The sequence below is a fragment of the Mauremys mutica genome, chromosome 24, assembly GCF_020497125.1.
Source record: "Mauremys mutica isolate MM-2020 ecotype Southern chromosome 24, ASM2049712v1, whole genome shotgun sequence".
In the NCBI taxonomy this organism is placed as follows: Eukaryota; Metazoa; Chordata; order Testudines; family Geoemydidae; genus Mauremys; species Mauremys mutica.
The window spans coordinates 18,337,492-18,353,923 of record NC_059095.1 but is presented as its reverse complement, the minus strand read 5'-3'; the positions used below and the strand labels follow the sequence as shown (position 1 = coordinate 18,353,923).

Genomic DNA, 16,432 nt, shown 5'->3' with positions numbered 1-16,432 from the left:
CCCACGGTGAGCCAGACACTGCTCTCTCCTGGCTCTCACTCTAGCAGCTGGACGCCATGGAGCCATTTCCCCATAGGAAGTGCATTGAGTGCCCCTGTGGTGCTGGGGGGCTGGCACTGCTGCTGCCTGTGGGGCTGGCAGGGGGGCTGATGTCTGCACAGACTCTCAGCTGCCAGGCCGGAGGGGGCACTTGGGACCTTACCAGACTGGCTCAGTGAAGACGGGGGGTTGACAGAGCAATACAGACGCTCTCCAGAGCACGGAGCAGCAGCCGCCCATGCAGCCAGGCAATGAGCATTTCCCAGGGCCTGGAGCCGAGGGGGAGGCGGCAGCTGCTGTTCCAGCTCCTCGGGGACAGGCCTTGTCAGCCAACAGCCACTTCTTACTCCCCACAGCTAAGGGCGTCGGGTTCCTCCGGTGGGGGTGTGGAGCAGCCGTTCGTTTTCCTGTTCGCACTCCTCTGCGGTGTGAAAATCGGGGAGGGGAGGCAGAAGCCCCACGAACCTCCCGACATGACGCCCAGTGGGGGAAGCCAGGACAACAGGGTGGGGCGGCAAGTGGTGGCCAGACTCTCACCGCCAGGGTCTAGTCTAGCTCAGGGTCCAGCTCAACCTCCTCCCCGCGCCACTGGCCCCCAGTCCCCTTCCGCCACCAGGTCAACCCGGGCACTAAGGCAGGAACAGGGTGAGGCAGCAAGTCAAGCTGAGCAAGGCAGGCAAAAGCGAGTCTTGTCTTCATGGGCCGCTCACAATGACGTCCTTTTTGTGTGCCATAGCTGACAAAACCATCCAGACAGAGAAGCAGCAGGCCACAAGACTGCTAAACAGCTTCCAAAGTAGCTCAGTTAGGAGAGTGTTAGCCTGAAAATGTAATGTTCCTGGTTCAATCCCAGGCTTTGGCAGGTCCTTTCATCCCTCTTTGCGCAGGGGTGGCTTGTTTTCTGGGAGCACAATGGTGTCTGCACCCAAGGTGAATCCCTTATCTTCAGCTCCGCAGTAGGCAAAGATAGCATGGGCTTCTGTGCTGAGCCGTGGCCTTTTGCCTCGGGCTCTTAAATCCAGACACCAGAAGCTCTGTGGATGTGCCCCTCCCTTCACTGCACCTCATCCCCAGCTGCTGTCCTGGGTCAGTGAAAACCCAGAGTTCACCTCTCACCTCCTGGGGGGAAAGCCCCTTTCTCCCTCCGCTGGCTGGCCACATTGCCAGCCACTTGCCGTTCCCCCTGTCACCGCTCTGCTGGCCACCCTCTGTGCTCTGGGACGTCTTGTGGTCCCACCAGGAGCGGAACAGGCTCCCTAAAAGCAGGGCCGCCCAGAGGATTCGGGGGCCTGGGGCAAAGCGGGGGAGCGGACATAAAAAAGGCGCCATCTGCTGCAGCTCTTGTACTCACTGGGCGGCGTCCGAGTCTTCAGTGGCGGCGGGTCCTTCACTCGCTCCGCGTCTTCGGCAGCACTGAAGGACCCGCCGCTGAAGTGCATCCGAAGACCTGGACTGCTGCCGGGTGAGTAAAAATTAAAAAGGCGCCTCTAGCCAGGGAAGGGATTCTCAGCCAGGGCTTGCGCGGCCCCTGTGGGACCCAGGGCCTGGGGCAAATTGCCCCACTTGCCCCCCCAGGGTGGCCCTGCCTAAAGGTAGCGGCCACCAGAGCCCAGACAGTAGCTCCACCCCTTCCACTCAAGGCCACGCCCCTGTACCACCCCTCTCCCCAAGGCCCCGCTCCAACACTGCCTCTTTCCCCAAGACCCCGCCTCCCGCTCACTGCTCTCCGTCCCCTCCCCTCCTCAGTCGCCCTTACGGTCATTACAAAGTGGCAAGGCAGAGCCCTCCCATGTTTAAAAGCCCTGGGGTGTTGTTCCCTCCTGTTCAGGCCCCCCTGGGGCCCTGCACTTCACACAGCTCTCCCTGATTTCAGCTGTTAGTGAGGGAGCCTCACTGCTAGCGCAGACTGGGCAGTTTCTTGCATGAGATACACTGTCCCAAAGCAGGACTAATGCTTAGAGCTGGTTATCAGTGATTTCAGACCTGTTGGTCTGCAGCAAGACTCTCCATTGAGTCTTAACTGGCTCTGTTATTACACAGGGAAGAACAAAAGGGTCAAATGGGGCCTGGAACCCTTAAGAAGAATCCACCCCACCAAGTACCAACACTTATCGCTACCTGCTCTCAACTCCATGGAGAATGTTTTGAGGTCACTCCTCGCCTGTATCAACCTAGGGGTCCGGGAGAATCACAGTTAACAGGTGCTCCAGTGGTGCAATTGGTTAGCGCACAGTACTTATAGGGCAGTGCTGAGAGGAGCTATGCTGAGGTTGTGAGTTCAAACCTCACCTGCAGCACTGGTTTTCATTAACCAAGTGGCTTTCACCCACTTGTTTGGCCCTGTGGAAGGTAGAATTCCAGCCCTGGGCCACTGAGGAGGGGAGGAGTCAAAAATGCCCCCTTCAATTATTACCTCCTCTCCAGAGCGCAGGTGAGAATCTACCATCCTTTCTCCCCCAGCCCCTGTGCCAGGACCCCTCAAGCAGAGCCTGGAGTCCTGCCCATCCTTGGCCCCTGAGCCTGGAGGGAGAGGAGCAAGGAGCCATTGTCAGAGGGCTTTCCCTTCCCCCGCCCGCTTCCCTGGCTCTTGTCACGCAGACAGCAAGCAGCAAAAGACCAGAAGTCAGAAGCGCAGACAAAGGGATGTTTACTGGGGTTAGTTTCCAAGCAAGCAGATTCCGAAGCCCTTCACACCAGTCGGGCTTATCTCTATAGAATGACAGAGTCTGTTCCCCAGTGTCCCCCTTCCCAGCTCTGACACCGCAGAGCGTTTACCCCACATCCCTACAGACAATTCTGTCCTGGGTGCTGGCGGGTGAGTCCTGCCCACATGCTCAGGGTTTAGCTGGTCGCCATATTTGGGGCCGGGAAGGAATTTTCCTCCAGGGCAGGTTGCCAGAGACCCTGGGGGGGTTTCACCTTCCTCTGCAGCGTGGGGCACGGGTCACTTGCTGGAGGATTCTCTGCACCTTGCAGTCTTTAAACAACGAGTTGAGGACTTCGCTAGCTCAGACATAGGCCAGGGGTTTGTTACAGGAGTGGGTGGGTGAGAGTCTGTGGCCTGCGTTGTGCAGGAGGTCGGACTGGACGATCATAATGGTCCCTTCTGACCTTAAAGTCGATGAGTCTATGAGCTCTGACACTGCAGAGTGTTTACCCCACGTCCCTACAGACAATTCTTCCCTGGGTGCTGGCTGGTGAGTCTTGCCCACATGCTCAGGGTTTAGCTGATCACCACATTTGGGGTCAGGAAGGATTTTTCCTCCAGGGCAGATTGGCAGAGACCCTGGGGGGTTTTCGCCTTCCTCTGCAGCGTGGGGCACGGGTCACTTGCTCGAGGATTTTCTGCACCCTGAAGTCTTTAAACGTCGAGTTGAGGACTTCAATAGCTCAGACATAGGTCAGGGGTTTGTTACAGGAGTGGGTGGGTGACAGTCTGTGGCCTGCGTTGTATAGGAGGTCAGACTAGACGATTATAATGGTCCCTTCTGTCCTTAAAGTGTATGAGTCTATGAACTCTGACACTGCAGAGTGTTCACCCCATGTCCCCCTTCCCAGCTCTGACACTGCAGAGCTTTGGCTGTGTCCCTGTTCCCCGTTCCCTAGTCCCATCCGCCCCCCCCGTTAGCATGATTCCAATTTCCTCTTCCACTTCCTGTCTGACCCCAGTTTACACAGTAATAGTCTCAGCTAGACCTTAACCAATCATTGTAACTAACCAATTCTAACCTATTGTAACAGAATTCTCTAATCAATTACATCCCACTCCCCTAATTAACTTACACCCAGCAAAATTAACTCGGCAGCAGCCAGAAACAATTAGAGAACCAGACAGATTGACAATAGAAAAGTGGGGGCCAGAAAGATAAACCCTACAGAAATGAGGGTTTCACAACCACAACCATTGAGAAGGGATTTCGTGCCAGACCAGATGCTCCCTTAAGATCTGTTTCTTTATCTGCTGGTGATGGGCACTATGGGGACAGGATCGTCTTCCCAACAGCCCAACCCCACCTTAGTTCAGTGTGACGGGTTTGGGAGGTGAGGGTGGGACCCTTCGCTTCCCAGCTCATGGCTGCCCCTGCTGCTTAGCCAAAGGCCTTCACCTAGGAACCAGGCCTCAGACTCTCCGAGGGAGAGAAGGCCCAGACACAGGCAGACTGGGATTTTGGGTCTTTGTTTTATACCCCTGTCACTAGCTAAGTGATAAAAATACACCTACGTTCTTAAAGTTGTTGGTGTCATTAAGCATAACCCTAGGTAACTCAGGAGGGTGGAAAACCACAGTGTTAATAAAGCCTTTCTGTACCAGGCCTGAATGAATCAGGGTTGATGTTAAGCTTGTCCAAACGTTTCCATGTTGAACCCTGATTGACCTTGCGAGCCAGGATTAAGGATGGAACTGCTCCTTATCAGTGCAACACTGAAAGCCTGTTTGTATCTGGCTTAGGGAGAGGGGGGGGGGGAGCAAAGTAATAAATCCGAAAGTAAACCAAGCTGACAGCCTTGAAAAGTTACTAACAGATACATTGTTTGCTGTCAAGAATGATTTAATTTGCTTGGTGTAATTGCTAGCTATACAATATGTCTACTATATAGGAGGGGAGTAAAGGAGGGAGGAGAATAGTGGGCGGTAACAAAAATGTCTAACTAAAATCATGTATAAGAAGGAAAACACAGCTTGCATCTGTGTGCAGGATTTGAGATTGCTATGTCTCCCTTGCACCTTATTTGGGCTCAAATAAACTTTTTCTGCATTCTCCACCTTGGTGTGTTTATTGGAACGAAGCACACCGGGCAATGAACCACTGTTGCTGCCTCAAGCATTCTGTGCTGGCAACAGTTTTGGCGTCCCTGAGTGGGCTCGAGGCAAAATTGTGCCTTGCCCGGACTCCTCCAATGGCTGGTGGACGACAGTCACAGCCAACACCCAGCGCGCACTGGTGCTTTTACCGGGGGCCTCGGCAGAGACGCGTCAGACCGACCTTGGAAGGCACAACGGTGCAACGCACTCAGATAGTGGAGAAGCAGCTGCGGGCGACGGTGAGGAACCGGTCCTGTGGATAAGGTAGGAACAGTCTAGTGCTGTTAACCTTTTGTTTGCCTGTTAAGACCTGGGGACGCCCAGTGTCTTCCCATAGGTATGGGACAGGGATAGAGTACAGGCAGGGCACGGTGTATGCCCCAGAATGCATTCTAGCAAATTGGAAAGTGTTTGGTTTGGATCCAATGACTAAGAGTAAACTAAAGAGGTTCTGTACAGTTGACTGGCCTCAATATCAACTAGAGAGCCAGGAAAGGTGGCCACCGGATGGATCACTTAATTATAACATGATCCTTCAATTACTTCTGTTTTGTCAGCGAACAGGTAGCTTCTAAAGCTGTTTGTATAGAGAGCTCTTGTAAAAATCCCCCATCATATGCCCCAGAGCTGCACTGGGAGGAGAACTGCCCGTGGGGATGTCTGTCTCTGTTGGGCTCACGCCATTTGAATTTATTGATTGTGCAGCAAGATAAGATGCATCGTGGTAATAGGGAATAATGGCCTTGGTGTGCGTGTATACCAGTGTGATTGATTGTTACCGGAAGACGCCCAGAATACCCTGTGAAGTGAAAACTCATGATCAGGACTATTCTAACGCAAGCCCGGTAACTAGTGGATCTTTAGGAGATCCGACCCACGGTGGGCTGACTCTGCCTGGCATCGTCCGGCGAGGAAGCTACCTGGGTCTAGGAGTGTGTGAACCCATCTTCCCTCCCCCCTTCGTTTCTGTGTGAGCTACTGATAGTCTGATCATCTCACTGGATGCAATCAGAGTAAGCGGCGCTGTCTCCCAGAGACTAGCCGACGCTCTTTGCTGAAGGGAGGTGTAGGAGAGTCATGGTCATTCTTGTTAGTCTCTCCTGTGTGAGTGCCCTGTAGGGAGAGATCCTTAGTTTATGAGCTGCTAGCACAGACAGGGTGCCCTTTGTGTGTGTGTAAGTGGAAAATGGGTAAGGGACAGTCTAAACATTCCACCTCACCCCCTAAGGGTACCCCAGCATATTATATGAACGTACATTATGGTCCTAAAACCTGCAGGTATTTAGAGAATTGGAATCTTTACATGTGTGAAAATCCATCTAAACAATGCCCATTAGAAGGTACCTTCAATCTAGATAAGATCATATATCTCAGAGGAGCTTTTAATCACCAAAGAAAAGCCTCTGACATGGTGTGAGCAATTTGTCTAGGAATGGGTTAATTTGAAACTCGGCTAAGCCCAGAGATAAAGAGAAAGCTGCTCTGCGTATAAGGTCAAGAATCAACGCAGACTATGCTAAGTATAAAGAAAAACTGCTTTTGGCCCCAGCTGGCCGTGGGAAAATATAGACAGAGGTAAACTGAAGGTAATATAAGTTATAGAACTGAGATTGCATTTGCAAAGCTTAACTGTTCTGTGAGATTTAACAGTCTTTGCAATCCCAGAGCTGATATGGCTTGGTGACCTGAACTGGAATCTCTGAAAGAGAAATTGCAGGAGATTCCAGGGTGTAAAAGAACAGCCCTCCCAAGAGTGGAAGCATGTTGGAAATTCTGGACAAGCTGTATACAGGATAATCTCCCGTCCACCTATTCCCTTCTCTGAATGTTATATACAGACGTGGCCAGTCTGGATATGTGTGAGTATTAAAGTGGCTTAAGGCTTGGGGCATTTATATTTTTTGAGAGATGTGGGAGCGTTCCCAATACTCTCCATTGTTGTTTTATTGTTTTTAATGAAGCTTTAAAATTTGGTTCTATGGTGTGTTTTATCCTTCCCCTAACGTCCTGCAGTAGATAAATTGGTAACAGATTTGTCACAGTTTGGTGAGTAATTGAGAATGGGGGAGCCCTATAGAATTTACACCATCTATCTGTTTTACCTTTCTTATTTTGTGTTTCTTTTGTTTGGTACTGTTGGTGTTATATGTTGAGGAACATGATTAAAGGTGAGCCTACTCTCAGCTGCAGTAAGTCTGAGAACTAGAAAGGGGTTCTACCTCCAGTTGCAGCAGGACTGGGCAATAGAGTAGTTGGAGAAAAGGAACAAATATGTACTTGATAACTAGAATTGAGTAATTAAGAGCATAGATCATGACCCAGACAGCAACTCAAATCTACGCCCAGGGCAAGTTGCAGGCCTTGAGACAGGATTTCCAGTTAGAAAAGGAAGCCCTGGCTAAGCAAGTACCAGTCCTTCAGGGACTTGCCAAAATTTAACTATTTGTGCTCAGCATACGCCTAACAGCAGTGTGTTTGCTACAAGAGGAAATTAAATAATTAAACACCAGTGGGCCATGCGTTTTGCCCAGGTGGCAAGCCTCACAAGGGAGGACTCGGGTAGTCTTGTGAGTTAAAATGTTTTAGGGAAAAGACCAGAAGGGTGGGGGCTAGTTGAAAAGCCAACCTTCCTAGTTAAAACTGGTAGTGGAGCAAATGGTGTGTCTATGGAAGGAACGGTTCAGCTAGAAAAGAAGGATCGGGCCCAGGCGGGCAGGCCACAGACGGAGAGATTGGAAAACAGGTTGGAAACTTTTGAGGGTCTAGTGGAAGAAAGGAGTAAATAGGTATAAACATGGTGATTTCAAATACCCAGGAGGATGCTTGGAATGGTGATTTAAGGCCTGGTCTACACTAGGACTTTAATTCGAATTTAGCAACGTTAATTCGAACTAACCGCTCAACCGTCCACACCAGGAAGCCATTTAATTCGAACTAGAGGGCTCTTTAGTTCGAATTTGGTACTCCACCCCGACAGGTGGAGTAACGCTAAATTCGACATGGCTAGCTCGAATTAGGCTAGGTGTGGATGCAAATCGAACTTAGTAGCTCCGGGAGCTATCCCACAGTGCACCACTCTGTTGACGCTCTGGACAGCAGTCCGAGCTTCGATGCTCTGAGCAGCCACACAGGAAACGACCTGGGAAAATTTGAATTCCTTTTCCTTTCTGGACAGTTAGAATCTCATTTCGTGGTTGGACATCGGGGCGAGCTCAGCAGCACCGGCAGCAATGCAGAGCTCTCCAGCAGAGGAGTTCATGTAATCTCTGAATAGAAAGAGGGACCCGGCATAGACTGACTGGGAACTCTTGGATCTGATCGGTGTGTGGGGCGAGGAGTCTGTGCTTTCGGAGCTGCGCTCCAACAAACGGAATGCAAAGACCTACGAGAAGGTCTCCAAAGCCATGATCCAGACAGAGGATACAGCCGTCATGCAACGCATCGCCGCGTGAAAACCAAGGACCCCAGACAAGGCTACCAAAAAATCAAAGCGGCAAACGGACGCTACGGAGCCTGCCACCACTGCCCCACCAGTGACCGTGGACTCTGATGATGGGACAGTGTCGACGGACAGTTCCTCGACGATGTTCACGGACGGGGAAGATGAGGAAGTGTTTGTGGAGGACGAGGGACGAGGCAGGCGAGAGCGCTTACAACGCTGGTTTCCCCGACAGCCAGGATCTATTCATCACCGTCACGGAGATCCCCTACCAACCCTCCCTGGCCATGAACCCGGATCCTGAATCAGGGGAAGGAGCAGTCGGTAAGTGCTTTAACCATGTTAACTTTTATTCTTAATATAACAGGAATCTGAAGTGTGTGAGAAGGAGGTCTCTCTATATATGGTGATAGAACAGAAATCCTCCTGGGAGATCTCCATGAAGCTCTCCTTCCGTTAATCGATAAGCATCAGCAGGAGGTTCCTGGGGAGAGCTGCCTTATTGGGTGCTCCGTGATAGCACCCTTTTCCGCGCGAGGCTTTCATGCGGTATTCAGGGAGCATTGCCTCCCCGAGCACGGCTGCATCGGTCCGTGGTTCGTGATAGATTTCACGGAGCATGCGCTCTCTATCTCCTTCAGTGCCCGTCCTCACGGTGATCTCGCTAGGAGACTCATGCATCTAAGTAGTGGAATTACTGTTATGGTGCGCCTGGTCCAAAGTATTTTTAATAAATCCACGGACAGACGGCATAGCACAGACTCAGCACGCAGCTGCGTGACGAGCGTAACGGAAAGCCAAAGAATCAAATGGACGCTCATGGAGGGAGGGGGGAATGAGGACGCAAGGTATCCCACTGTTGTGTATTTGGTTGTCATGGGTTTTGTTACTATGGCAACTGAGTTAGACTATTAAGGGATAGCTCAGCCAGTTTCAACCGGCTGAGTGAGCTCTCTGTGTCTGTAAATAAAATGGAGGTTTTGGTTAGCTGTCTGCTCTCTGGCCTCAAGTGATTGCTTCCTACACCGGCTGCCCCTAGGATATAACACCCACAGTTCCTGCTGTCTCCGAAAATCATTTGCATTCTTGGATGAGCTCCAAATGCTTCTATGGTAAAACACCGTGTCCGCGTTGGTTCAGGGCACAGCTCTGCAATTTACGCACCCCCCCCCCGAACCCGAGAAGTTAAAGGGAAATCAATCCTCTGTTGACTCGTTTACATGTCACCGTATCTTTACTGAATGCTGCAGATAGATGCGATGCTGCAGCACTCAACACCAATATCCTTGCTCCCCCCCACACGCCATGGGTGGCTGACGGTACAATACGATTGATACCCGTCATCATCGTCAGCCTATTGGCACATGGGGCAGTGCAAAAGGGCTGGTAACCATGCCGACTAGCATCAGTAAGGTCAATCAAGGGCACCTGTCCCTAATTTTTCATGGCAGATGGTGCAATATGGCTGGTAACCGTCCTCATCATTGCAACAGGGGGCTGAGCTCCATCAGCCCCCACCCTTCATTGTAAATAAAAGATTCAATTGCCCCTGGACTAGCAGAGGGATGATGGGCTCCTTCATCCACACTCCTTAATGTCCTGCCTGGACTATCATTGCAGCTGGAGGCTTCCTTCCACTCATTTCTCACAAACAAGTCACTGTGTCTTATTCCTGCATTCTTTATTACTTCATCACACAAGTGGGGGGACAATGGTATGGTAGCCCAGGAAGGCTGGGGTAAGAACGGAATGAACAGGTGGTGTTGTTGCAGGAGCACCCCCTGTGAATAGCATACAGCTCATAATTTATGCAGGATCGGACACAGAGCAGCTGTGCTCTCTGGTTCTATGATACAGTGGTTCTCTAGTACACTTGCCCATATTCTAGGCAGGACTGATTCTATTTTTAGATACCAAAAAGGAGGGATTGACTCAGGGAGTCATTCCCAATTTTGGCTTTTGCGCCCCTGGCTGATTGGCCAGGAGCACTTATGACAGCACCAAATGGTGCAGTGCAAAAGGACAGGTAACCATGACCATCTTATTACTGTCTTCTTACCAATTCATGGTATGGTAGACGGTGCAGTATGCCTGGTAACCATCGCTGCTGTCATGCAAAAGCAAAAGCATGCTGCTGTGCAGCGCTGCTGGCCCGCCTCTGTCAGCGGCATCTAGTACACATACGGTGACATACACAAAATCCAAAACAGGCTCCATGGTTGCCACGCTATGGCGTATGCCAGGGCAATTCATGGAAAACGTGCTCAAAATGATTGTCTGCCGTTGCTTTCCCGGAGGAAGGAATGACTGGCGACATTTACCCAGAATCCACCGCGAAAATGATTTGTGCCCTAGCAGGGACAGGGGTCTCAACCCAGAATTCACACAGACAGCCTAGACTCAGTTAATTGTTCGCAAAAAATAATATTTGCAAGGAATTCACTCCCTGTTTCCCATCTCACAGCTTCCACTGTCTCCAGACCTGCCACAGCATCCCCCTCGCAGAGGCTGGCAAAGATTAGGCGGTGAAAGAAAAAGACAAGGGACAAGATGTTCGAGGAACGTATGGGCTGCTACCTAGCAGAGGCGGACCAGCAGAGCCAGTGGAGGGAGACCGTCTCTCTGTGCCAGCGCTCACACAGCGAACGGGAGGAGAGGTGGCGTGAGGAAGACAAGTAGGCGACTGAAACAATGCTTGGACTAGTGAGGGAGCAAACGGACACGCTCAGGCGCCTTGTGGATGTTCTGCAGGACCGCAGGAGGACAGAGCCCCCCTGCAGTGTATCTGCAACCGCACCCCCCCGACACAAAGTCCCATACCCCCCTCACCGAAAATAATCAGGAGGCGGGGCGGCCGGGGACGTGAATACTGTCACTGCACCACAGCACAGTGCTCAAGTACCCAAAAGCTCTCATACCCTACATTTGCCGAAGTCCTTCACTTCCAGACTCACAGTAGTCCCAATCCCAGTCCCATCCCCTAACTGTCTACTTAATTAATAGTGGTTAATTGCATAGGACAGTCACCTTTCCCAGGGTACAGACACGGGGGCAGGATCAGCAGCGGGTCACACACACGGTGCAGTCAGTAGGCACCCTGGTCGTTATGGGAGGTGGTTTCCAGGATCTGTGTGGGCGGGGGAGATGTGACTTTGCAGCGGGGGAGGGCGGTTACAGATCTTATACAGCGGTCCTTGTCCTGGACCGCTGAGTCACGCAGCTGAGGAATCTGTATCCGTCCTCCTCCACCACAAGGTCACATATCCGCCCGCACACAGAATTCCATAAAGAGGGATGGCAGGCTCCGTTGAAAGAAGCCTTCCGGCACTGCGGACCGCTATAGGAGCAGGAGCCTGTCATTCCTTGAGTTTAGAGGCGGTCTTTACATCACCGCACACCCTACCCAGCACAGTCTGCCTCCCAGTTTCAACCCTTTAACGCAAAGTCATGAATAAAGAAACCTTTCTTAAGTAACAATGGGACATGTATTTTATTTTTACACGTGTGTTGGAAGTGGGGGAAACGGGGTGAACAGGGTATGTAACCGAAGAGGAGAGTCAACAGTAACTGGGTAAAGAAACAGGGGCAGGTTCAGCTTCTCTGTAAAGAAACTGAACAGTCACAGGTCACGCTGCTCGCTGCTCGCTGGTATTTGAAGAGTTCCTTGTCGCTGTCCCAGGCGCCTGTATAGGGCTTCATGAGCAAGTGCATTAGCGGGCAGGCTGGGTCCCCGAGGATGACTATAGGCATCTGCACATCCACAACAGTTATTTCGTGGTCCGGGAAGAAACTACCTTCCTGCAGGCGTCTGAGCTGCCCACAGTTCCTGAAAACACACGCATCATGAACCTTGCCCGGCCACCCGACGTTGATGTTTGCAAAACGTCCCCTATGGTCCCCCAGTGCTTGCAGCACCATTGAAAAGTAGCCCAATTTCTCATCAGCTGACTGTGGAAGAGGTGAACGATAAAGTGCGAGGAGGAGAAAACGGCGATGATCGCAGCGGGCTCCATGCTTGCAGTGCTGTGGCGTCCGCGCTGTCACTGACCAGAAAAGTGCACGAACAGATTGCCCGCAGGCGCTTTCAAGGAGGGAGGGAGGGAGGTTGTGATTGACGGTTCAATGACGACACTTACCCAAAACCACCCTCGACACATTTCTCCCCCCAGCAGGCATTGGGGGCTCTACCCAGCATTCCAATGGGCAGCGGGGACTGCGGGAACTGTGGGATAGCTTCCCACAGTGCACCGCTTCCAAAGTCGACGCTGGCCCCGTGAATGTGGACTCAGAAATTCGAATTAGTGTATTTAGTATGGATACACAAATTCGACTTCATAAGGTCGAATCCACAAATTCGAACTAAGTTGATTCGAAATAGTCTTGTAGTGTAGACAAGGCCTAAGTTGAGAAAAGTGGTTGTTGGAGAACAAGCGAGTGATTTAAGGCAGAGTGAATAGTTAACTCCGTAGTTGCTGGAGGGAACAGCAGTTGAACTTTGTAAAAATGCTAAAGAGAAAAATTCTTGGTGTTTTCGAAATGTTTGTAAATAAATTCAGGCAAAGAAATTATTAGATTGCAATCATTTGGTTATGACCCATTTAGTTGAATTATCTAAAGAATGTATATAGTGCTATGTAATTGAAATCTTATTAGGTTCTAAAGGCACTATAAGTGGTGATGTTTTCTTTCAGTGTTTAAAAGCAGGAGTTAAAAGTAAAAAGCAAGTCAGGAAGCATCTGTATTGATGCAAGTTAGCTAACTGATAAAGTAGAAGTCACTGAGACCTAAGCTGCCTATAAAACATATATATGAAAATATGGGGTAATTCCCCTGTTTTGCCTGAAATCAATGAAGGTACTTGTATATTTTCAGTGATAATTGACTGCCCAGAAAGGGTAGATCCCTGTTTTTGTCTTTCAGATAATCAGAGAAAACTGATGCTAGCTGAACAGCATTCAACATACCATGCCTTTGATGGCACAGTAAAAATTATGTTTTGTGTTTTATGTTCTGTCTTGTGGTGTTTGTCTCGTGGCCAGAATTGTTTTGTTTAATATTTTATGGGATGGTCTGGTTTGGAATACAGATACTTGTTTTGTTCAACTTGGAATACAAAGTGTTTGGATAAATTGGGAAAAATATGATATACGTACTAAAGTCTAATACATTTCCTTAAGTAAGAGAAAGAGAAACTTTATTGGCCAAATCTTTTAATTGAAAATTGTTAGTAAAACTTGCATACCAATAGTTTTTGTAAGCAAGGACATGAAAAGTTAACCCACTCCCCATATTGTACATGGAATCCTTCTGGCTATCTCAGATTTCTAGTCAGAGGGCTGGGGATGGTGGGAAACTATTGGACTAGAGGTTGTATGAAATAAACTCGTCAAAGTGGGTGTGCTTGTCCTAGCTTGTTGTCCTAAAGCTCTGACAAAAGTTATTTTAGTAAAAGGATATATGTGACAAACTTTAAATAATAAGACTAATGTACTGTATAAAGGCAATGTATATGTGTTCATTGTTAGAAAAAGATGTATAAGTGAAGACTAAGTTTCCTTTGTAGGTTAAAAGAAGCCAAAAAGAGAAAAAGGAAGAAGGACGAGTTAACTGAGGAAAAATAGCTAACATGCTCAGTTTAAGGATAGGGCTCAGTTTAAGGATAGTCCCACTCAAGGACACTGCTCTCAGCTAAGACTTAGCTAATAACCAAGACAAGGGGGGCTTAAATGTGCCCACACAGCTGTAGAGTCTGCAAATCGCTGACAGGCACTAATGAAATGTGTTAGGTTTCTTTTTTTCACAGGTAAAGATGCACTACACAAAGACCCTAGAAGCCCTGCCACTCCTTGGAACCAGGAAACTGGATTAATGTAAAGCTCCACCAGCGAAAGACTGCTTTGGCTCCATGCTGGAAAGACCCTTATTAAGTCCTGCTAACCACCAACAGCGTTGTGAAGTGTCAGAATCCAGGATTTCCTGACCAAAAAGGGCATTAAGAACTGACCCTGGTGAAGAAACAAAGAATTATACACTAGCAGGAAGAAATTTGTGGGACCCCTGTTTGGGAATGTGGTATTGATTGGATTTTGGGGTTTTTTTCTACAGGTTGCGCCCTGTGGTTTGGATAAATCCTTCAGCATGTATTGCTCACAAGGGGCTGCCATTAGATTAGTACGACAGAAAGCCTGGGTTGTTTCCTCTGCAAGAAGAGGGAATTGACCAGATCCCTGTGGACTAGGACCAATAATACAGCAGCCATTTGAAATATTCTTAAAAGCTGAGAACATGATAAGAAATTGGGCCAACTAGAAAAGGCCACTAGCCTTATTTTTAAAGCTCAGCTATCCCAAGTACAGGCTGGAGTTGGTGAGTTACATGCCATTTCCACCCTTAGTTCTATGACCCAGAAGTTGCTGACAGAGATGGTATTAAAAATCACTGAGACTGGGAAGGTATTGCAGTGGGATCTGGTATATTTAGATGGATCTTGCGCACCAGACTTGGCCCACTGCCCTTACAGACGCATCAGGAGCCATCTGATCTGTGGTCATGATGACATACTTGGACACTTTCTGGATGGAAGTGTGGACGTTCACAGTGCTCCTTCCAAGCATGTGGACCGGTTAGGGTGGGTGTGGGCTTCCACATACCGAATCCTACCGGGTCCATGGGGAGGATGAATGTGGAACTGAATACCCCCTCATTAATAACCCCAGCTCCCTAGAGCTTAATTGTTTTTTGTCTTCAAAGTATGAGAAAACTCAGCCAAAAGTTTGTTGAGTATTCTCAAAGGGGGGAATTCTTGGTGTCATTAAGCATAACCCTAGGTAACTCAGGAGGGTGGAAAACCACAGTGTTAATAAAGCCTTTCTGTACCAGGCCTGAATGAATCAGGGTTGATGTTAAGCTTGTCCAAACGTTTCCATGTTGAACCCTGATTGACCTTGCGAGCCAGGATTAAGGATGGAATGTGTAACTGCTCCTTATCAGTGCAACACTGAAAGCCTGTTTGTATCTGGCTTAGGGAGAGGGGGGGGGGGAGCAAAGTAATAAATCCGAAAGTAAACCAAGCTGACAGCCTTGAAAAGTTACTAACAGATACATTGTTTGCTGTCAAGAATGATTTAATTTGCTTGGTGTAATTGCTAGCTATACAATATGTCTACTATATAGGAGGGGAGTAAAGGAGGGAGGAGAATAGTGGGCGGTAACAAAAATGTCTAACTAAAATCATGTATAAGAAGGAAAACACAGCTTGCATCTGTGTGCAGGATTTGAGATTGCTATGTCTCCCTTGCACCTTATTTGGGCTCAAATAAACTTTTTCTGCATTCTCCACCTTGGTGTGTTTATTGGAAGCGAAGCACACCGGGCAACGAACCACTGTTGCTGCCTCAAGCATTCTGTGCTGGCAACAAAGTCTAGGCCTGTACAGGCAGCCTGAATCTCTCTATTCTAACAGCCATTGGTCCCTGTGGGAAAATGATCTATTCAGGGTTGTCCCGAGACATTTTGGTGCCCTACACGGCACCCCCGTCCCCCAGCCCGAGCTGGCAGAGCGGAGCAGGCTGGGGCCAGGTCACTCCACTTCCCGTCGCCTGGTAATTGCAGGGCAGGCCCGACCCCACACTCACGGGGCGGCGGGAAGTGGAGTGATCCGGCCCCAGCCTGCTGCACTCTGCTCCCAGCCTTGGAAGTTGGGGGGTGGGGGAGAAACACCCCCCAGCACTCACCAGCGGCGCGGCTGGGAGCTGGTGGAGCAGAGCAGGCTGGGGCCAGGTCGTTCCACTTCCCACTGCCCGGTGAGTGCCGGGTGCACCTGATCCCTCCTGCCGTCCACCGGGATGTAACTCAGGGGAAGGGGCGGAGTGGGGGTGGGATGGGGTGGAGCAGGGGTGGGAAGAGGGGGGTGGGGGCAGACCAGGGATGGGGGCTGTGGGGAAGAGGCGGAGCAGAGGCAGGGGCAGCTTTCCTGGCCGGCTCAGCCAGCCGGGGGATCGGGCTGGCCTCTGGAGCAGTACGCAGCTGCGTAGGGCACCAGGAAATTTGGGGCAATTTGGTGCCTCAGATTTCCTGGTGCCCTACACAGCTGCGTAGTTTGCGTCTGGGTAAGGATGGCCTGTATCTATGTAGCTCATTGAGGGGTTGGT

The 16,432-nt window shown here is 50.0% G+C and overlaps 1 non-coding gene across 1 annotated transcript; it reads left to right on the top strand.

The window, feature by feature from the left end:
* Positions 1-2,242: 2,242 nt before the first annotated feature.
* On the top strand, positions 2,243-2,336 carry TRNAI-UAU. The gene is made up of 2 exons: positions 2,243-2,280; positions 2,301-2,336. It is a non-coding gene; the product is annotated as a tRNA-Ile (tRNA).
* Positions 2,337-16,432: the final 14,096 nt, after the last annotated feature.